The 22132-nt window shown below is 50.7% G+C and overlaps 1 protein-coding gene across 3 annotated transcripts in view; it reads left to right on the top strand.

The window, feature by feature from the left end:
* The window catches only part of Ttc28 (tetratricopeptide repeat domain 28), a 583480-nt gene that overhangs the window by 521733 nt on the left and 39615 nt on the right, over positions 1-22132 (top strand). The window lies entirely within an intron of this gene.

Below are 22132 nucleotides of genomic sequence, written 5' to 3'. Positions count from 1 at the left end.
TCAAAGTCTCTTCACCCAGTTTCCTTTTAGAATTAAAGTTGAATACTTTTGTCCTGATGTCACTCAAAATAAGTAGAAAGAAAACAAAGAAATCCCCCTTTCTGAAGGGCAGACAGGGCTGTGCCACGGTACCGTCTGGGGGCTGCGGTGGCGGAGCTGTCAGAGCAGCTCGTTGGCTCTCAGCTTAGCCACAGAAAACAGGTTTGCCTCAATTATCTTGGCCTCATAGGGTGTTTTCTTAAAAGAAAAACGATCGCAGTTAGCATGCCTGACCCTTGGTGGCCTGACCATTTTATGAAAAATAGTAATGTTGTTATGGCAGAGCGGTCTGGAGAGAATGTCAGCTCGCTCAGGTTAAAGATGCTCAGTGACCTCGGAGCCCACACTCCTGCAGAAGGACGAGCCGAAGGCCAAGTGCGCAGACTGTGAACCGTGGCGCCGGCTCCAGGGCTTGCTCCTGCGTTCCTGGGCTTTCATTTCCTTCTTTGGAAGAATCTCTTCTTGGTGGGAAGTGTAATTATCCTTGCTTATACCACGTTGGGGAGAGAACGTGTGTCCATAATCGCGGAAAGGAAATACTCCGCGGGGTCGCTCTGTCCCGGCTGACCTCAGGGGCTTTCCAGGTGCCGCCAAGCCGTGGGGCGCAGGCCGTGGCGGGGCTGGATTCCAGAGGTCTCCTGGCTTGCGGGTGCCATGGGGAAGCCGCGCCCCTGTCTACGAGGCACCTGAACAGCGCACGGGTGAAGCGGGGGCTTTCCCCTGTGCACCTCCTCATTTGCTGTCTACATTTTTATTGGGTGTTGAGTACGTGGCGCTCGCTCCCAGCACCTCCAGCGCTCTTGCTCACCACCCGCTTCCCTCTCTAGTTGCCCTGTGAGATGTCCCCGGCTCCTGGCTGCCTTTCCAGACGTGGCATCACTCGTCAGCGCGTCATGCGCCTGTCCCCTTGCTTCTGGAGGGTGACAGTCAATATGGTGGACTGCTTCGCGACCTTAGTTCTGAACCTAGAGCTGACTCGAAGGCGTGGCGCTCTGTGGGGGAGGGGTGTAATTCGGCCTATTGAACACTGCGCGTGTGTGATATTTTGTAATACGTGATATTTGTAATAGCAAAATGTTTGAGTCCGTGTTTGTTCTGCCCTGTTACACTCTAGAAAACCCAGAAGAGGCGGGTAAAAGAGAAAGGGAGGCAGGGTTTGGCGCATGGCAGCTACTGGTTCCCTTGCGTCCAGCTTGGGTCAGCGGGCCAGGCCAGGTTGCAGAGGGAGTCGCCACGTGGTAAGTTTTAAATGGTAAATGAAATGTTCTGAGCTCAGAAATACTTTGCCTCCCATCTTCAAAAATATCAGGGGGAAAATTCTAGAGATCAGAGGGAGCAACACTGTGAAGATGTTTTAAAGCCAACGCACCCCAAAAACCTATCCCTGCGCACTCTTTGTGCCCAGCGCTGAGCCAGGTGCTCTCTGTTGACTGTGTGATGTCACAACCACCCTGTAAGGTGGACGGCATTAACCATCTCACAGGTGAGAGAACAGGGGCCCAGAGAGATGAGGGAGAGTACTCACATACAACTTGAAAATGGAACAGCCGGAATTCGCCTCCAGATCTGCACTTGCCTCTGCCAAGTGGTACTGATTGGAGCTGCAGATAAGGTTGTGATCTCGAGCATAGATGTTTTATTTATTTAAAGATCTAACAAGTACACATCATTAGTAGTAGTTACCAGCAGTTAATAAAAGATTATCAAAATCCAAGTGTTAGACTCTTTTAAAAAATACCACAGAACATTACTTTGAAAAGTAAAAAATTGAGTCCCTGCTTTCAGCATGCTGCTGTCAAGTTGAAGGCACAGAAGTAACACAAATACGCATTGGAACATAAATAACGTGATCATGAAAACCACACTCGGAAACAGAATCAGAGAGTTTGGAAGGCAGAGGGGCCCAGGAGGTAACTCAGAGACCTCATCCAAGCCTGAAGTCATCCTTTTCCCTCGGATTTGTGTGTCAGTGATATCACCACCTCCCCAGACTCCAAACCCACAAACATGGCCTTCTAGGACATTCCTCCCACTGCTCCTTCATCTCGTCTCCTGAGGAGCAGACTCACAAACTACACTTAAAGTGATCATCAATATTATGCTTCCCGGGCCAGGGTTGTGGCTCAGTGGCAGAGCGCTTGCCTCTCACATGTGTGGCACTCGGTTGGATCCTCAGCACCACATAAAAATAAAGGTATGTGTCCATCTACAACTAAGAAAAAAATTTTTAAAAAATATTGTGCTTCTCCCTCCTCTCCAGGAAAACCAATAAGCACACACCTGCTTCCACCCATCCCCACCCACCAACCTGCTTATCCTGGTTCCTGTCCCCTCAATCTGGACCAAAAGAGAGGGCACTAACCCAGATCCCTGGACCCCAGTCTCTTTATGGTTCAGTCAACACTCTGCAGGCATAGAACCTTCTAGAATACCACTCTCTGTCCCCTTGCTTCTGGAGGGTGACAGTCAATATGGTGGACTGCTTCGTGAAGGCTGTGTGGACTTGCATCTGCCTGGTCCCCACTTCAGCACTCAACTCTGCCTGGCAACAGCCATGCTGCTGTCTTCCCCAGCCGCTCCCAGGGCAGGTTCTGGTCTGACTCTGACTTTTGCTTGGTATGGAATCTTCATCCAGATGCCTCCCGGCCTGGGTTATTTGAGCACCAGCCTGGGTTGTTTGTAAATAATATTTACAAATAATATTTAAAATAATATTTAAAAATTGAGTTCCTGCTTTCAGCATGTGCTGTCAAGATGAAGGCACAGAAGAAACACAAATGAGCATCGGAACCTGGGAGTTGGTGCCATCCCCAGTTGCATACCTGCCACAGGTATGGTAGGCAGGTAGAGTGTGGCAGGAACACACCCTGGGGTGCTGTGTTAGCAGTGGACATTGCAGTGGTCACGCTCAAGCTCCTTCTAGAACAGTCCTCCCACAAGTAACTCAAAACACCATTACCCAGAGGTGCTTGAAAGGGAACAAAAGCGGACAGATTCTAGAGGGTGCCAAAGCACAGAAGGGCATGGCCGCGTGCTTGCCACTTTATGGCGTTTAGCCTGAGGTCAGAGCATGGTCAGTAGCCACATTTGTCATTTAAAACTCCAGTAGTAAACGACAGCCTTTCTGATCTGAAGAACCAGATGACAGTGTTCTAGGAAACCACAGCTTCTGAAAAATGAGGGGCCTCTGTGTCCTGGGATGGAAGGACCCAGAGAGTGGAAAACCAAATTTTAAATGTGGACTCAGCCCAAGTCTCTAGCTGATCCCTGAATCACAAATTCAGGGGACAAATTTTTAAGATATAAGAACTAAATTGAGATTTGAGTTGCCACACTCAACCCAAATTTCCCATTTGATCAAGTTCAATGAAGTTAGCTCCCTGCTTTGAAACCAAAAAATAATTACTTTTTATTGAAATATAACAGAATCCACATCAAAACAGTGTCCATGACAGGTTGCAAAATCACCAGAGAAACAGGAAAATGTGACTCATATGTCATGGAAAAGAAGGTAAGTTGATACCATCTATAAGATGACTCAGGCCAAGCATATTGGCTCATATCTGTAATCCCAGCCACTTGGGAGGCCGAAGCAGGAGGATTACAAATTGAGGCCAGCCTCAGCAACTTAGTAAGACCCTAAGCAACTTAGACTCTATCTCAAAATTTAAAAAAAGGAACTGGGGATGTAGCTCAGTGGTAAACAGCTCCTGGGTTCAATCCCTAGTATCAGAATAAATAAATAAATAAGACTCAGATGTTGAAATAGCAGTCAGAAATTCAAACCAATTATGAATTTGCTCATGAACTATATCCACAGTGGCTAAAAATATAAGACATTTCACCAGAGAACTAGGAATTTAATATAATGCAATGGAAATTCTAGAGCTGAAGAATACAATGTCTGAAATTAAAAATCCACTAGATAGATTTAGCAACATAATGTAAATAACAAATGAATGGGTAGGCTTGAGGACAGATCAGTGAGAAGTTATCAAATATTAAAAACACAGAGAAAAGAGATTGAAAAAATAAAAACTAGAGCCTCAGATCTGTGGGAAAATATCAGAAGATCTAACATGCATGTCATTTGAATCAAAGGAAAAAAAAAAAAGATTTCAAGGCAGAAAAACACTTGAAGAAATAATGGCTGAAATATTCCCAAATTTGGTGAAGTAAGTCATTTAAAAATTTATAAGGCTCAGAGAAGCCTAAGAAGAATAAACAAGGAGAAGAGCCACGCCTAGGCATGTCACTGCCCGCCTTTTGTAAACAAGATAAAGGAAAAAATCTAGAAAGCAACAAGAGAAAATCAGCACATGACATAGAAGGGACTAGGGATGTCCCTTCAGAAGGACACAGGGGAAAGACAGTGGGTGACGTCTTCAGTCGGAATTCTATAAATGGCCAAAGGTGAAGGAAAAACTAAGATGTCTTTAGATGGCAGAGCAGAGGGCGCAGATACCAGAAGACCCGCGTCACGGGCGTGCTGGCGGTGATGTGGGCAGGAGGAGAGTGCTAACCGGTGTCCAGCAGGGATGGGGAGCCGCAGGAATGGGAAACAAAGGGCAAAACCCCAGTTGAGCTTCCCCTTGTTTCTGGAAGTATGCACGATGACATAAGAAATCAGACTCTCCTGTGGTGGCAGTGGCAGGAGGGAGAGCCTGACAACAGCCTTACACCAGTGAATTCTACAACTGAGGTGAATGCAAACACCCCTTGAAAATTTTATTGTACTGAAAACTAATGCTAAATTAAACAAAATAAAAATAGCCCTGTGTTTATTGAGGATATTAAATTCATTATCAAAAGTCTTTTAACCGTAACAATAGACTCAAGGCCTGGCGGTGGGAGGAGAGAAAGGGTGTGTGTGTGTGTGTGTGTGTGTGTGTGTGCGCGCGCGTGTGTGTGTGTGTGTGTGTGTGCGCGCGTGTGCGTGTGTTCCTTACCACTGAGCCACATTTCCAGCCCTTTTTCTTCATATTTTATTTTGAGATAGGTTCTCACTAAGTTACTTAAAGCCTTGCTAAGTTGCTGAGGCTGACTTTGAACTTTCGATCCTCCTGCCTCAGCCTCCCCAGCTGCTGGGATTACAGGCATACGCTATCGCTATCGTGCCTGTCTGGTCATTTGATTTTTGACAAAGACACCCAAACAGTACAATGGAGAAAGGTGTGGAAATAATCAATTTTTTTTTATCTCTACACACACACACACACAAAAAAAAAAAGACAAAAGTTAATTCAAGAGGGATCATAGACTGAAAAGCAACGGCTAAGCTGATAAAACTTTCAGAAGAAAAGATAGGAGAGTGGCTTCTGACTTAGGGGTAGAGAGGTCATAGGAAACAATAACCATAAAAGAAAAAATTATCAGTTAGATGTCATTACTTAACACTTGGGCTCATCATACACTTCATGAAGGCAATGAAGAGGCAGGCCACAAATCATACATCTGACAGGAGGCCACTCAGAACACGTGAAGGACTCCTGCAACCCAATGACAACAGCACAAACAACCCATCTAAGATGTGGGAAGATTTGAACAGATAATACTTCATTGAAAAAGTTATGTGATGGTGATATGCACATTGAAAATGTTTAATCTTGTTAGTCATTAAGGAAGTGTAATTTAAAGCACAAGAAGAAACCACTAGGAGGAATAAAATTTTGAAAGCTGACATCACAAATGCTAGTGAGGATATGGAGGAACTAGAAGGTTTGTCTGTTTATTATAATATTTTTTGGGGCAATGGAGGTTGAACTCAGGGATATTTTACCACTGAGCCACACCCACAGCCCTTTTTATTTTTTATTTTGAGATAGGTCTTACTAAGTTCTGAGGCTGGCCTTGAATTAAGGATCCTCCTGCCTCGGCCTCCCAAGTTGCTGGGATTACAGGGCTGTGCACTGCGCCACACTGGAAGGTTCATCTATTATCTAGGGACACAAACGTAGAGTCACTCTGGAAAACATTCTCACAGGTTGTTTTTTTGTAAAGTCTGAGGATTGAACCCAGAGCCTCATGCAAGCCGGGAAGATTTTCTAACACTGAGCTACATCCCCAGTCCTTTTTATTTTATTTTGAGACAAGGTTGTCTTGCTTAATTGCCCAGGCTGGTCTCAAACCTGTAATCCTCCTGCCTCAGCCTCCTCAGTAGCTGGGACGACAGATGAGGGCCAATCTGCCTGGCTTCTAACAGTTTTTACAAAACTAAAGGTATACATCTCCAATGGGCCATCAATTTCACTCTGAGGTGTTGACCCAAGAGAAATGAAAATATATGTTCACATGAGGAATTCTACATGAGTGTTTTTGGCAGCTTTATTCCTAAACCCCCAAACTAGATAACAGCTGGGTGTGTCTCAGTAGGAGAATGACCAGCGCACGGTGCCCATTCACACAGCAGGATGGTCCTCCCAGCCAAGTGGAGCAAACCCTCAGTACAGGCGTCAGCAGGTGAATCTCAGAACCACATCATCCCAGCCGCTCAGGGGGCTGAGGCAGGAGGATCATGAGTTCAAAGCCAGCCTCAGCAATTGTGAGGTGCTAAGCAAGTTGGTCCTAGAATGGGCTTACTGAATCTCTGGTGGAAGAAAATCAGAGCAGTGCTTGCCTCTTGGAGGGGCAGAAATTACCTGGGAAAGGTCATGAAGGAACTTTCTGGGGTGATGGTGACATTTTATTTCTCCATAGGCTCTATGAGCACAAGCACATGTGTTTGTCAGAACTCAATGATTATGTGCATTAAGATGTGCAGTTCATTTTATGTCATTATTTTTTATTGTATATACATTTTATATTAGAATCTTTAAGTGAATATTGTACTCTAGCTGATAATATGCCTTCTGAAATATTTAGGGGAACTTTAGCTGAAATATGCAATTTACTTTGAATTGCATCCAAACGCAAAATGAATGGCTGAATGGAAAGAGGAAAATAGTTAAGACAGATATGCAATAAAGCAATTTTATTAAAATGTTAATGATAGAATCAAGGCAATAGGTATGTGGGTATCCAGTATAAAACACTTTTAGGATTATTTATTTATTTTAGGGGGCGCACCAGGGATTGAACTCAGGGGCCCTCGACCACTGAGCCACATCCCCAGCCCTATTCTGTATTTTATTTAGAGACAGGGTCTCACTGAGTTGCTTAGTGCCTCACCATTGCTGAGGCTGGCTTTGAACTCATGATCCTCCTGCCTCAGCCTCCTGAGCGGCTGGGATGACAGGCATGCGCCACTGCACCTGGCTAGGTTTAATTTTTTTTTAATAGGATATTTTCTTTTTTTAATTTTTTTTGTAGTTGTAATTAGATACAATATCTTTATTTTATTTTTATGTAGTGCTGAGGATCGAACCCAGGGCCTTGCACATGCCAGGCGAGTGCTCTACCACTGAGCCACAATCTCAGCCCCAGGTCTAATCTTTTTATCATAAGATTTTGGGAAAATCTACAAAGCTGCACTGTCAGATCTTGAGCATATAGAATGTAGTAGGAAAATAAGATAATTAACTATATAAAACAATATCAGAGGCATGATTAAAATAGTTATATCTGCAGATTTGGGGAGAGAAATTTAGGCAAAATGATCCACAATAAGCACATAGAGTAGTTGCAGCGGGCAAAGGAATAGGAGTGAGGACGACAGGGACGAGTGGCAGATGTGCGGCTGCCTATGGGCCTTGCATGGACCATGAGAGTAATGAGGGGGTGCGGGCAGGGCCCACAGAGAGGTCTCAAACTTGGAATCAGATGTTGGCCCGCGTTACCAGCTTGGTCACGGGGCCAGGTGGGCATTCTTAGACTCCCTCTTCTCCCCTGGGAAACGGTCATCATCTCCCCTCACAGAGGGTCGTGAATATTGGGACTAGGTCACATCTGGGAACCCCTGGCAAGGCCTTACCATGGCAGACACTCAGCAGAGCGCTCCTTCCTTCCTGTTCACCTGGCTCCGTGGTGCCTTCCTAACTGTTCTTCAAGGACGTCATCACTGGTGGCCCACGCTGCTGTGTCACGGTCACTCCTGTAGGGCGTCCTTGGGGGTGTGTCCATCTCACCTCTAGTACCGTGAACTACTGCACAGATCCCTGAGGGCTCAGGGTGAGTACACTTCACTCCACGGGGAGGGAACGCGGCAAATGCTCGAGGAGGAATGCGTGAAGGGGCAGACAGAGCCTGCTTCTCAGAGCCCTCTCCAGGGAGCACACTGCTGTCTCGTCATTTGTTACCCCCTTCCCACACTGTCACCCTCGCTGAGCTGTCAAGCCAACAGATGTTGTGGCGTGAGACCAACCCAGATCTGCCGTGGAGTGTGGACCCTGAAACACAAAGCTGGGCCCTCGTCACCATGGTATTTGAGGGATCTGAGGTCGTGTGTACCAGGAGCCTGGAGCGCTGCAGGTCAGATAAAAGAAGCTGAGTTCACCAGTCGGGACTAGGGATGGCCTTGGTGGGGGAGGTTCACAGTAAGCAGGGTTTAGTGGCGGGGAGAGATGTGGGCTGTCTAAAGAGGGCAGAACATTCCAAGGGTGTAGAGTGACATGATCTGGGTTGGGGATGGCGGCAGATCTGTGCTGTAGGGAACCCACAGAGGGGCTCTGGCTGCACATCAGGATGATCACATTTCGCACAGGGGACAAGATGGTGCTTGGATGGGTGGAAAGCCGTCTCCGTCCTCCCTCTGCTCTGTCCTTTGCAATGCCCCGTCTCATCACTGATTTGGTCCTGACCCCTTCTCCTTTTATCTGGGCCAGAGATATGGCTCGAATGCTGACTTTAAAATGAAATCCAAATGACACATTTGGAAATCTACGTTTCAGCCCGGAAATGTTGGTTTTGCGTTGTGCATGTGGCACACGTAGCAGCCAGCTGAGATGGCCCCAAACCCAGGGGGGACCCTTGGCACAGCCTCAGCCTGATGTTTCCATGTCTTCGGATCAGTCCAAGCTACTCATTAGGAGGCCTCGAGTGGGCCAGCAGCCTGCCACACACGGCCATCCTGGGATCCCCATGGCCCCACTTTGGTCCATGTCATCATCCCCCCCATTCCTGCCCCCACCACGTTTCTGGATCCTGAGACACAGCTGCAGGAACACAGCCCTCCCTCCTCCCGGAGGGCCAGTACCCGCCTGTGTGCCTGCCTTCCCCAACAGGGACCCGTGCAGTCTCCTAACAACGATCGTCCCTTGGACTCCGCAAATGTATCCGAGATTTGTTTGAGCCTTTTTCTGGCTAATAAGCATCAGTACACATTTATATTTAAAAGAAGAATTATTTAATGTATTCTTCCTTTTTTTTTTGATACTGAGGATTGAACCAGGGATGCTTTACCACTGAGCCACATCCCCAGACTTTTTTTTATATTTTATTTAGAAACAGGGTCCCTCTGAGTTGCTAAGTGCCTCACTAAGTTGCTGAGGCTGGCTTTGAACTCATGATCCTCCTGCCTCAGCCTCCCGTGCCTCTGGGATTATAGGTGTGTGCCACTGCACCTGGCTAATACAGTCTTAAACCCCTAAAAATCAAGTGTCCCTCAGTAGCACTACCTTTTGCTCTAGACACCAGTGTGCACTTTATCTAGCTAAAGCCTGTCTTTCCAGAACAGCTTGCTTCTTTTTTTTCTAGGAACTGTTGCCCTGTGCTTCCTTTTCTTTCCTCTAATCATTAAAAGCGAAAAAGGAACACAGCTGCCCTGTAAGCACCTTCCTGGACTCCAGGGCCTCTGGCTCGAGTGCAGCCAAGGGCAGGTGAGCAGCGCCCGGTCAGGAGAGGACCTCGTTCAGAGTGTCAGCCATTCCATTCAATGGGCAGCCGCCTTTCCTCATTTAACACTGCTACAATTCATGCAATAAAAATAACCCTGCAGAAATTGAAGCTCTTATTACCCTTGCTCTTTGAATTTGAATTTTCCAATACTTTCATCTTGAGTCCTAATGACATAGTTATTGCAATTTGTCACTTCTTATGGTGCAAATAGTAAATCCTGGATGCCGAGGTCTGCACCCCGATCCTGTCTGACATAGAAGTTACTTTTCTTACATGCTTTCTCAAGATCCATTACCCTGTTCTTCTTTAAGGCTGAAAAAATAAAAATAGACCACCAGCAGAGTAATTTGGACCCGTGTAGATTCTGTGCAGAGGCCCAGTGGGAGAAGATGGGCCACCTGCATCCAGGAGGGAGGTGGACCGTCTGTGCCCTCGGGGCTCACTGAGGACCAGCTTTCAAGCCTGACAAAGCAGAAGCCATTTCATTGCCTGCATTTCTTTGAGGCCCTTGTGTCGACACATTCCCTGAGCTGTGTAGACAGTCTCTCTAGTACCAGCAGCTTTTATTCCTGCTCCTACCCATTGTAAACCCAGAAACAAATATTTAGCTGGCTGTGGAGAGCCTTCCCCGCGAGCGCGCTCCCTCTGGGGGTCTGCACACACAGCGCCTGGCTGGTCTTTTCACGTCGCACAGGACATATAATATATTTACGTCTCGCGTAACCATAGAAACCTGTTGTGTCGAAGACGACTTTATGATTTTGCTCCTCTCCAGAAAGAGATGAATAAAGCCACAGGGCAACCTGCCACCTCTTGTTTAGTGACTTTGTAATTGTTTAGCAATTAAGACCCCAGAACGTATTTACTATAATTTTCACATCTGTAGACATTTCATAAAGTATTGAATATACATAAGGACATAAAACCACTCGTGATGTTATTTTAGAAGCCCTATAGCCAAATCAGTTTTATTATTATTATTACCTGTGCAATTTGTACTTTATTAATTGTTCTTGGGAAAGCCTGGTCTTTCCTGTGTTGCCCTTCCCTTTAGGGAATCCTTAGCATAAGGAATGCACACATCTTGCCTTGCTGGCTACACAATAGGGCAGCAGAAAACACCAGTCTGGAGCTGGGAAGGGTGGGCTAGACGGCCCAATTTGAATCTGGCTCTTCTGCTTACTAGCTGAGTCCCCCAGGACAAGTGACTGAATCACACATAGCTTTTGGGGCTTTTTACAGAAATCTATAAAATGGGAATAGCGATAGATCATTTTGAGGAAAGCAGTAATTTAGGGAAAGGCCTGCCATGTGATCAAGGGTCACTATATGGCACTATTATTGCACTTATTCTTAATTTCCATGTCTCCGGTCTAATGCAGAATGCATGTGTACATTGTGACACCTGCAAAAGCTTGTTTTGTTCAGCACATAGATGGTACTTCATACTTATCAAAGGCTTCACAAATATTTATTAATTATAAAACCCCCAAGGGAGCTGAGGAATACAAATTCCATCTCTTTTCCAATTAATTCTGCACCTTTCCATTTGGCAAATACATGGGTTTCAGGGCTTTTAATAGAGCAAGGAACCCCCTTGGCTCTTTTGTCTATGCCTTGGATTGTTTAAAGGAATTATCTGGGATGTGATGTCGCGGAAGCTCAGGCTTAGCTGCTAGATGACTTGGGCGCCCCCTGCTGGCAGGCTGCAAAATCAGACATGGCCACCGAGCCAAAAGCTGCGTCCTACCCCCAGGCCCAGTATAAATTTGCTGTAGACTGTGTGGACTGTGGGTGGTAGGGTATAATCATGGCTGTGAAGGCATGGAGTTTACTCTTATTGTTATTATTTTCTTTATTATTGTTATTTAAATGGAGGTATTAGAATGCAGGGGACGTTTCCCACCAGCTAATAACCATTTAAGTTGCCGTTGGGGGCTTTCACGACTTGACAACAGCTTTTCAAAATCTCGGGCTGTTAAACCCCCTACCGGGTTAATGTGGCAGAAAAAGACAAGAACGACACCAGCCAGGGGCTTTTTGTACAGTGCTGTATCTTCAGCATCTGGAAGAGAGAAGGGGAAAGGGGTCCTTTCAGAAAATCCAATTAGAGCGAGAAGGGAGTATGCTTTGGAGAGAGAGAGGGGACGGGGTCTCCCCGGGGTAAGAGGCCCGATGTTAACAAAGGAAAATCCTCTGTTACTTTGACTTGCTTCAAAAAACCAGTGTTTCTGGAAACCAGGAAGCAAACAGTGCAGACAAACAGGGACCATTTCCACCCAAAGTTCAATTCAGGCATCAACAAATATGACTGTCCAAAGCCAAGGGGATGCGGAGGGGCTCCATGACTCCTCCCAGAGGGCCCGCTCTGCCTCTCTCTTCCTGATGTTGAATGGTCCCAGGGAGATCTAGAGAAGCCAGCGGTGGGCTCTGGTGTCTGTGCAAGCAGCCCTCGCCCCAGGCTGCTAGCACTGGGGCACACCTTGGCCCTCTGTTAAATGGTCTCATTACAGAGACCAAAGAGACTTGGTTTGGTGACTCTCATGACATTATTTGCATAGAAATTTTAAATGTGTACAATTTACCTGGATTTAGAGGATTATAAACAGAGGTGCTGCACACCCCTCCGGTTCTCCTCATTAAGGGGATCACGGGGGATTAGAATGTGCATTCCGTTGTGACGTGTCTCAGGGCTGCTGTGCCTAGAGCAAGCCGAGGCAGGCCTCTGCAGCACAGTGAGCGCTGGCCGCAGGACTCCCATCATAAGCAGGCCCTATAGGAGCTGAGCAGTGATATTCTCATTATCCTCCACCTCTGCTGCTTCTCACTTGTTAAAGGGTCAATCAGTGTTTCAATAGGACTTGCAACAGTGCATTTGAAGGAGACGGAAGTCCACACACCTGACCACTGGGTCTGTCTGGAGCAGCTGGCGAGAGGCACGCCCATCCTGCACCGCCTCTCCAGCTCCTCGGAACACTGCCTGTGCTCCCTGTGCTCTTTCCAGAGCACCTTGCTCTTAGCAGGCAGTGGACAAGGGAAATGGCCCTCAGAGTGACCTTGGAGACCATTTTCAGTCATAAGAGCCTGGGTTTTGCACAGTGAAAGCGAAAAGCCCGTGTGCCTCTGGCAGCTGGAGCTTCAGGGGGAGCTCGTCTGATGCAGGTGCTTTTGTGAACCTGAGCTCCTCTGCCCCTGATCGCCCTGGGAAAATGTGATCCTGGATTGGCTTCTGAGCCCCCAGAGGCTGGAGGGTATCATGGAAGACATAGGTCTGGATTCAGTTTCCCTCCTTCTGGCCCATTCTGCCGCTCACTCCTGGAGTCTCCAGTTAGGCCTTGTTAACAGAGAGAGGACGTTCTGCCTCCCAGCTAGGCCTGGGACTGATGGTCACACGTGAGGAGGATCCCTACGCTCCGTAACCGACTTTGGTATTACTGATGACACGTGTCACCCCAGTTGCCCTGTGGGTTTGGAATTGGGGCCTACAGATTAGAAAGGGTACTTAACTGCATATGCTCAGTGTAAGGACTCCAAGCTACTCACTTGATTAAATGCCTGTCCCCTCAACCCTCTCTCTCCCATGCACCCCCACGAGATGCCTCATGCACACTCATCTCGTGTCCCACCCACCGCACGCTGCAGACATGCACTTGCAGCTTCACGTTATGCGTGCACACACACATGACCCGCCGTGAAGTGAAAGGGACCATCAGGAGCCTTCATACAGTCCCCGCCAAAGTAGGAAAAGAAAAAGCCAAGTGCCATGGGTTTCAGACCAGTCTCCAAGGGTACACTGTCCTCTAGTGCTCCAGAAACCTGACCCCAATCAACCCTGCTCAAAAAAAAAAAAAAATTCAAGCCTTTCTATAAGAATCCACCTTCTCTCTGGGCACCTTACAGAAAGAGTGTTCAGGATTCTGGAAAGGAAATGGAAAAGAGTCTAACAATTGCTTCAAAACTACTGATTGCTGAACAGGCACATTTTGGTCTTCCAGTGACCGCTTGGCTGTCCTGGGAGGTGATGGAGGTTGGCCTGCTTGTGGAATTTTCTGCAGACCATCCCACAGCGATTGGTCATGTGGTCAGGGCTGTGGAGAGTGTCTTAGGCACTGGCGATGCGGTCAGGGAGGCCCTCTGGAGTCCTTATGCTGCCCTGTGCCTGGACTGGCCTCTGCCAGAGCCTGGGCCTGTGCTAGGCCTTGTGAGGGCCAGAGATGGGCCTGGCCCTCCACGCCTGGCCCTCCAGCCAGGGGCAGACAGCAGACTGCACGGTCCTCACGGCTCCAACCTTAGGGTCGCTCGCAGAAGGGAGAGCTCACGATGGACAGAGGTGTGCGCGCTCTCTCTAGACGAAAGGCAGGTCCTGGAGGGCAGCATCGGTTCCCCGCGTCAGGTCAGGGTTCTGCATGATGGACCAGGGCTGATGGATGGAGTGGCGGTCCATCTGGAGCAAAGCAGGGGCACACGTGTGTCTGTGGAGAGGAGGGTCCCTGGTTTAGGTGGAGCCAGCTTCTTTCACATGGTGGCAGAGGTGCGATTTAGAAGATGACCATGCCTGGACACCAGCTGCTGTCCTGGCTGCCGGGACTCCTGCAGTTGAGGCCCAGCTGGGAGCTGGCTCTCAGAGGGATGTGATGGTGTCTGTTTTACCCTGAGGCCCCTCTGCTTCTCTTTTGCCATTTCCTCCTCCTGATCTCTTCCCACCACCCTCACCGCCCTGATCCTGGGTTGTTCCTGACTCCTCTCAAGTGCCACTGTCTCTGAGAAGACAGGAAGGGCCTCCTTTCAGTGTGCCGCTGGGCCCTTGCTCCACATCCACCCCCTCGGGCTTCCAACTCTAGCAGCTCCTGGCTTGGGCCTCTGTCTGCATTGGCTCCCTCTCTGGCTGGGGCTCCTGAAGGCTTGGTGGGCCGGCTTTCTTGTGATACTTTGCAGGCCAACCGGAGGTTGGGGTGAATGCTGCCTTCCGTTTTGGACACCTCACCTGTGCTGCTCAGAGACTAGGAGCCTGGTCAGAAGGCTCCCACGTGGGCATCCACAGCTCAAGGGGGTGGGTGGGGTGCAGGGCCCTGTCCTGAGGAGGGAGAAGGAGCTGGTGGTTCACTCTGCATTTGAGCAACAACCTGACTCCAGGAGGAGGCCAAGACACCTTCCTCCCCCCACCCCCCCACCCCGGTGCCTGAGAGCCATGACTTCCGGGACCAGTTCAGGGCTGGGTGTGTCCCCACCGTCCCACAGAAGCAGGCAGCATGCCCCCTGGGCTGGAAGCCTGCGGAGGTAGGGGTGGCCCCTCACTGCTGCCCCTGGTGCTGATGGACGGAGGGAAGGAGACGGTACTGAATCCTGCTTGGCTGGGTGGCTGGGGGCCTCTGGGTCTGGCAGATGGTTACAGTGGAGTCTTGCCTTTGCCACTTTCTGGGCCCTTGGCGAGAGGCGTGCTTTTCCTCTGGGCCCTTGGCGTCTGGTGCGCTTCCCCTGGCCTCCCAGGTGGCTGTGTTAGATGAACCTGAGATGGCACCCGACCCCCAAAAAGAAACCCTGCCAGCACAGACCCATTTCCTGCAGCCTGGTGGAGCAGGGGCAGGGTGGCCAGGGAGACTGACCGCAGGGTCAGGCCCTGTCCTGACTCCAGGGTAGACGCCAGGCTTTCTGTGAAAACAGCTGACTGCCAGCAGCGGGGGAGGTGGGGCTCCTTCCTCTTCTCCCAGAGAAGCTGGTGGGGGGCGCTGCTCCAAGGGAAGCTCCTCAGTGTCCTCTCTCCCTCCTCTCTGACCCTGGTCTGGGTGGGGACCCATACCGCTGGGACAGCACAGGCATTTCCTGGGCCTCAGCCTCCCCTTGGTGTCTGGCATTATTGTGCTGACACCTCTATGTGGAAGGTGCTCTGATGTCCTGTGTCCTGTGCATACACCCCCACAGATACGTGTGCACTGCCTGGCTCAGGCATGCTGTGTGTTCAGTTATAGCGCTCACTCGGGTGGGGAGGGGAGTCTCACTTGCTCACCTTCTGAATGAGTTCAAAGCATTTACCACAGAATTAAAAGAAGGTAAAGAAGATTGAGTGGCCGTACTATCTTCTAGTCTTTGGCATTTTCCCAAGAAAAGCATGCATTGCTGCTAAATATTGGTATAGCAAAACACCCAGTAAGCTGGGCATGGTGATACATGCCTAATCCCAGAGGCTCGGGAGGCTGAGGCAGGAGGATCACGAGTTCAAAGCCAGCCTCAGTAACTTAGCAAGGCCTGAGCAACTCAGAGAGACCTTGTCTCTAAATAAAATATTAAAAAGGTTTGGGGATGTGGCTGAGTTGTTGAGCACCCCTGGGTTCAATTGCTGGTACCAGTAAGTACTGAGGTGACAGAGAGTGGCAACTTTGGCTCACACAGTCTGCCCTTTCAGTGGGCTTTCACACAGGCTCCTGTTTGGTGCTCAGGCTGTGTAGCTGGGTCGACTGTCATTGGATGTATCTGTACATGTGAGTGTGTGTGCATTGAATTCCCATTCATCTTACACACAGACACAGAACTGGGAAGGGACAGTGTCCATCAAGTCCAATAGTGTGGGCCAGACGCCAAGGCCCACTGTTCATCAGTCTTGCCATCACCCACTTCTGCCTGTGAGGAGGAGGCTGGCCTGCCCTCTCCAAGCGTCCAGAAGGCCTGGGACTCACCCGTCTCCCAGATTCCCGGGCCGTGGCTCTTTCTACGCAGAGCAGGTTGATCAGGCTCTGCTGATGTGACCGAACCACACGGATGCGAGAGCCTCGAGAGCCACTGTGTCAGGAAGGCACTGCGCTGCCAGCGCGTTCCCAGAGCTCTCACCAACAGGACCCCCAAGAGCCAGGCCTTCGGTCAGCCAGGGTCCTTCTGAGTCCTGCACACAGGGTGTTGAAGGGAGGCCTCCTCACGTGTCTGATCTCTGTGTTTACTGAAAGAAGAGAACCTAGGGGAACCCTGTGATCCTCCTTTTAACACTCAAGTACAGACTAGATGATTCCAGGCCCTGAGATAAGCCGGGTGCTCAAGACGCTTCTGAGTGACATTGCACAGTCGTTCTGGGTCCCAGAGGTCTTTTTTTTTTTTTTTTTAATCAAATAGTTTTCTTAATAAAGCATTTTAGAAGAGGACTTTTATTGTTTTACCACTTTAATAATCAAAGCACACATCAGAGTTTATTGATCCTGTGTGCATGCGTGTGTGCGTGCGTGTGTGTGCGCGTGTGGGCTCCTGGCAGGTAAATGTAATCATTTGCCCTTAGACCAACAGAAGGTTTGTTCTATAAATAACTGCAATAACAGTGTGGATTACAGTCTTGAGAGGACACAGGGAAAAGCAATTTCTAGAGTGACACCCAGGAGCAAGGAATTATATCTAGTTTCATCCAAATATCAGCATTTCCAGAGAGACGAGTGTGTGACCGGGAAGGGCTTTCTGATAAGCGCTGTTCCCCTGCCGGTGGCGAGGCCTCCCTGCCAGCGAGGTGTGAGCAGGGGCTTCCCCTAGGCGCCTGCTCCCTGGGCTGCACCGCCCCACACCGTGGTGTGGCCTCTGGAACCTGTCGTGAGCGAGCTCATGGGAGGAAATCCCTAAGGTAAGCAGCCTCAGGCCGTCCCTGCCCTTCTGGAAGATTCTAGAACTCCTTTTCTGTGTGCACCCATTCTGCCTACCCACTGGCTCTGCCAGGTGTCTCCATTTTTGGCTGATGTCAGAGCCGCTGGGAAGCTGTGGGGCCACACAGGTGTCTAGGACGCCCCTCGCGCCCATTGCCCAGCAGTCCTCTCACATGCTCGTCTGTGAGCCGGGTGCAGGCCAGCCCAGAGGAGGAAGCTGTTGTCGGGAGCCTTGGGCTGGGCGAGGCAAACGGTTCTCCTCCTGGGGAGATGGGCATCGGGTGGGACACTTCCCCTCTTTTCTTCGCTTCCCCAAAAGTAAGCCTCAGGCTCCTTCTATCTTAGGGTTCACTGAACTACCATGAAAACACAGACGAGTAAGGGATGCTCCCAGGAGAGTTTCAGAGGTCCCGTCCTGGGTCCCCAAGTCTCGGGCTGGTTTCCGGCCTCTTGTTAGGTGGCTTCTTGCAGCAGACCTGCCATGCAATCCAGAAGGTGCCCTTTTCTCACCTCTGAGGCCTTCTCTGCTTCCAGGCTGTGGAGCCAGGGCCCCCTGCAGTCTGACCCGACCTCCCAGAGTGGGCTCCAAATGATCTCAGTGGTGACACAGGGACTGACTGGCTGCTGAGTGCCCCCTGCTGGGAGATCTTTGCTCTGAGAAGGGGCATTTGCCACCTTTGGTGGCCTCCATCTGGAAGGGCTGGTGTTGTGGCTCCCCACCGTGCACAGGAAACTCCTCACCACCTTCCAGCCTCCGTGGGCAGCTGCTGGTCTTCAGCAGGTGCCTAGATCCCAGGCCAGAGAGGCCTGGAGATGAGGGCGGGGCCTGGAGGAAGAATCAGGCAGCAGGACATTGAGGCGTAAATCAGAGCTGCCTCTGGAGCCCAGTCGGGGCTGTCAGAGGGATGACAGAGAGGCTGCAGTTGGAGAGATCTCAGGAGGCCACGCTTGCAAATGAAAATCCTCTCTGGAGCCTCTTGCCAAGCCCTGTCCCCAAGAACAGGATGAGCTTTGGCTCAGCTCCGCGAGGCTTGATTCATAGCCATGTCCATCTCTGGGGAGAGCCGCGTGGGAACAGCATTTGGATCCGGCCTCTGGTGACGGTGTGATTTATATTCCCCAGAGCAGGCGGGCCAGGCCTCTCATGGGGTCCCAGGGACAGATGCTGGCAGGCTACTGCCTGCCACTGGCCTGCCCCCTCACCAGTTGCCCTCTTGACCCTCTCCAGGACGTGTCCCTCACCACCCTCCCTTAGGCCAGCTTCTGCTGGTGCTGACCTTTGTCCTCAATTATTCTCCATGACCCAAGACGGCGCCCAACCCCAGGCTGGGGACTGGAGCAAGAGCAGAGTCCTCCACACTGCTCGAGGGTCCAGGGTAGAAAGGACCAAAGTTCAAGCTGGACCCTTGACCTACAGAGCCACAAGGGAGAGGGACACAGTGTGGCTGATAAGTGCAGGAGAGTATGGCGGGCAGGGCCAGGTGGATGCCAGCATGTCAGCCATGGGGAGCAGAGAGAGGTGGAGTCCTGGCCAACTTGCTCGTGCTGGGGGACAGGGGTCAGGGGTGTCCTTTCCACTCCTCCCACCTTGCCACCTCGCTCACGTGCCTCTCTCCCTTGAGACCCTCCAAGTCTCTCCCTGCTGAGCTGGGACCACACATGTGTTGCACATCACTGCCACCAGAAGGGTGACAGGAGACTCTCGCTGTTGGTTGGCGCATGTGTCATCTCACACCCGCTCTCCAGGCCCCAGCGCTCTCCACCATCCCATGTGTGTGCTCACTGTTGTCAGTGTGGTCTCTCATTCTGGGTCGCAGAGGTCAGCGCATCTGTCCAGCACCCTTCTTGAGCTTCCCAAGCCCAGGGGCCGTCTGTGCATGAAGTCATCCCGGTCCCAGCCAAAGGATGGCACCCAGTGATCGCCCAGTGAGCGCCTGAGGGTCAGTCAGCTGTGTTTGCATAATTGTGTGAGTGGCACCAAAGTGTGACTTACAGTCTTAATCAACAGGATTTAGTCTATATACTAGATTGACAGTGCGCAGCAGTCAGTCTCAAAACAGGCCCGGGAAGCCACTCAGCCACTGATGAGGAATGGCTTAAGGTACAGAGCTGCTCGCTGTAACAGAGACTGGCGGTCAGAGGGAGCCCTCTAGCCAGGCGCAGCACAGCTGCCCCAGAGGCCGAGAGGGAAGGTCACTTGAGTCCACAAGTTCAAGGCCAGCCTGGGCAACATAGACCCTACCTGAAAAAATAAAGGAAGAGAGAACTCCCAAGAATCTAGTCCTGCTAGACAGTAGGTGCCTCGAAGGTGGGCGTGATGTGACCCTCTCTGTTTAGGTCCCACTCTGCATAATGGCTGGTAAGTGCATTGACCCAGGGCCTGTGGTGACCATGTGTGGTATGATGTGCCATCTCTAGAACCTGCTGGGAGGGAGGGACAGAGGAGGGACCATGGCTGGTGGCAAGCACTCTTGGGACCCTGCTATACAGACAAGGCTCCTTTTGTAAATGGGAGATTCCCTTATCGGTGACATCTCATGTTTGTTTTCCCCTTTGGTGTTAATACTTCAAAGGGTCAGGGAATAGGAAACAACCCCATTAAGCCTGCGATTCTGAGGGCTCGGTTTGCGGCTGACAGCTGGAGTGGAGCTGTGAGATAATGGAGCCGATACTAGTCCCAGCCAATTCCTCTCCCCTTTGCAAAGCACTGAATGACAAGCAGATCGCTCAGCTCCAAGCAGGCAGTCGCATTCAGATGACAAATGTGTCCCTGGACAGAGGAGCTTGTTGAGTGATATTTACCAGGGTCTCTGGGAAGGGCTCTCCACTCCCAAGAGAGCAGTCCAAGCCTTGGCCTCTGCGCCTGCCCAGGCCCGAGGGGAACCAGCCCTCCCTCCCTCCTCTCCATCTCTGGAAGCCCTGGTGATTTATTTAGATGCTAGAAGTTTCCTGTGCTCTTCCTTCTTCCTCCTTGTATTCCACCTTCCTCTCCCCATCAAACCCCAGCAGCCTGGAGCTTGCAGGCAGGGGTAGGAGGGGGGCCTGCCTTAGTCCGCGTGGCCCAGCCCCACCCAAGTGCTCCGGTCAGTTTCCTCCATCCTTGGAGCCTCAATCTCCTGAGATCCAAGAAAGAGCTAAGAAGAGCGACTGCTCAGGCTCGCCATCCAGGTAGAGAAATCTGTGTTCCCACACGTCATCCCACGTCACTTAGCCACCCCTCCCCACACACCCCCTGGTGCCAGGTACTGTCTTTTGTTGGAAGAGCCAGTTCCAGACAGTGTGTTTGAGAAGCAAAGGAGGCCAGTGGCCAGGGCTGCCAGCCTCCGAGTGGTTCTGGGGGTTCCCACCAGGGCCTTTTACCTGAGCCCACGGGAAAGACAGAAGCCAGAGAAGATGGACACGTGTACATGGGTACGTACGTAGGCGCCTGCATGAAGGTATAAACATGCTCATTTACCTGCTGAATACATACAGACAGGGCGTGGCTTTACATGTACACTATTCACTTATACCAAGGGCAAGAGGTTTGCTGCAAACAAAGTCAGCTCACAGGATCATGGAGTCTGAGGCCTGGGCTCAGCAGCCGGCCACCTGGAGGCCCAGGACAGCCGACTCCATAGCTCTGGTCCTAGTTGCAGTCTGAACTCAAGACAGGACAGACAGATTGCCCTCCTCCCTGCCTTTTGGTTCTATTCAGGCCTTCACGGGTCGGAGGAGGCCACCCGTGTGGGAGGGGTGCTGCACTTTCTGCGGTTCAGAGGCCCATCTCATGCTGACACTCACAGACCCCCGGAACATCTGGGCATCTGTGGTCAGTCAAGTGGACATAAAGTCAACCACTACTCTAGCCTGGGTTCACATACCATGTTGAGTTTACCAAGCAGATGGTACTTCATTTGGCCTCCGGAATGATCCAGTGAGGCGCTGTCAGCCTCTTTGTCCCAGGTGTCACCAGCCTGGCGTTTGAAGTGCAGTATGTTCACCACAATCCCATATCACCATGTGCCAAGGCTCTTCCCTCCCAGAGACAAGACACCCCTTCCCAGAGTCCCACCCGCCTGCCCCGCATGTGAGGGGCTGAGAGCTCTCCCCCGGTCCCTGGCCTCTCCTCTGCCCTCACTGCTCCTAGTAAACAGGAAAGGTCGTCCTGTGGGCTGAGCCGCGGTGGAGGTGTCCCCAGACATCTCCGACAGCTGGGTGTGATCCAAGGAAGGGCACTAGGTGGGCAGCTTCCCTGGGACAGGAGTGCCCTTCTTGTGCCCGTCATTGTCACCTTAGGGCAAAGTGCATGGCATTTACACTTAATAAGCTTTTGTCACCATGATCCTGCTGGTAGATCAAGGCACCATGGAGTGTGTCCCTTTATTTAAGACAGTGCAAGGTGTTCTGGCAGAGTCTGTCACAGGGGCGTATGAATCAACTCTAAAATGGTCACATCCTCACAGTGAGCTTGGAAAGGGCCACGGAGCAGCCTTCCTCAGGTTTTCATGCCCACACGGCCTGGTGTGGTGGCCACGCCTGAGTGTGTTGGTCCATCTGGAAATTTCCTTCCAGGCTGCCTCGCCGGCATGGTGGAGGAACTATCTTTCTGTTTCTGGAGGGAACTGGACTGGACCTTGTCTGGGAGGACTGTCCTGTAGCCACACTGGCCTTAGCCCCTCGTGGGGAGAGTGCCTGGCTGGGCCTGCAGAGAGCCGGGTGTGGTGTATGTG

The sequence above is a fragment of the Callospermophilus lateralis genome, chromosome 1 (genome assembly GCF_048772815.1).
Source record: "Callospermophilus lateralis isolate mCalLat2 chromosome 1, mCalLat2.hap1, whole genome shotgun sequence".
In the NCBI taxonomy this organism is placed as follows: Eukaryota; Metazoa; Chordata; class Mammalia; order Rodentia; family Sciuridae; genus Callospermophilus; species Callospermophilus lateralis.
The sequence above is the reverse complement of the archived record's forward strand: the minus strand, read 5'-3'. Positions and strand labels throughout refer to the sequence as shown.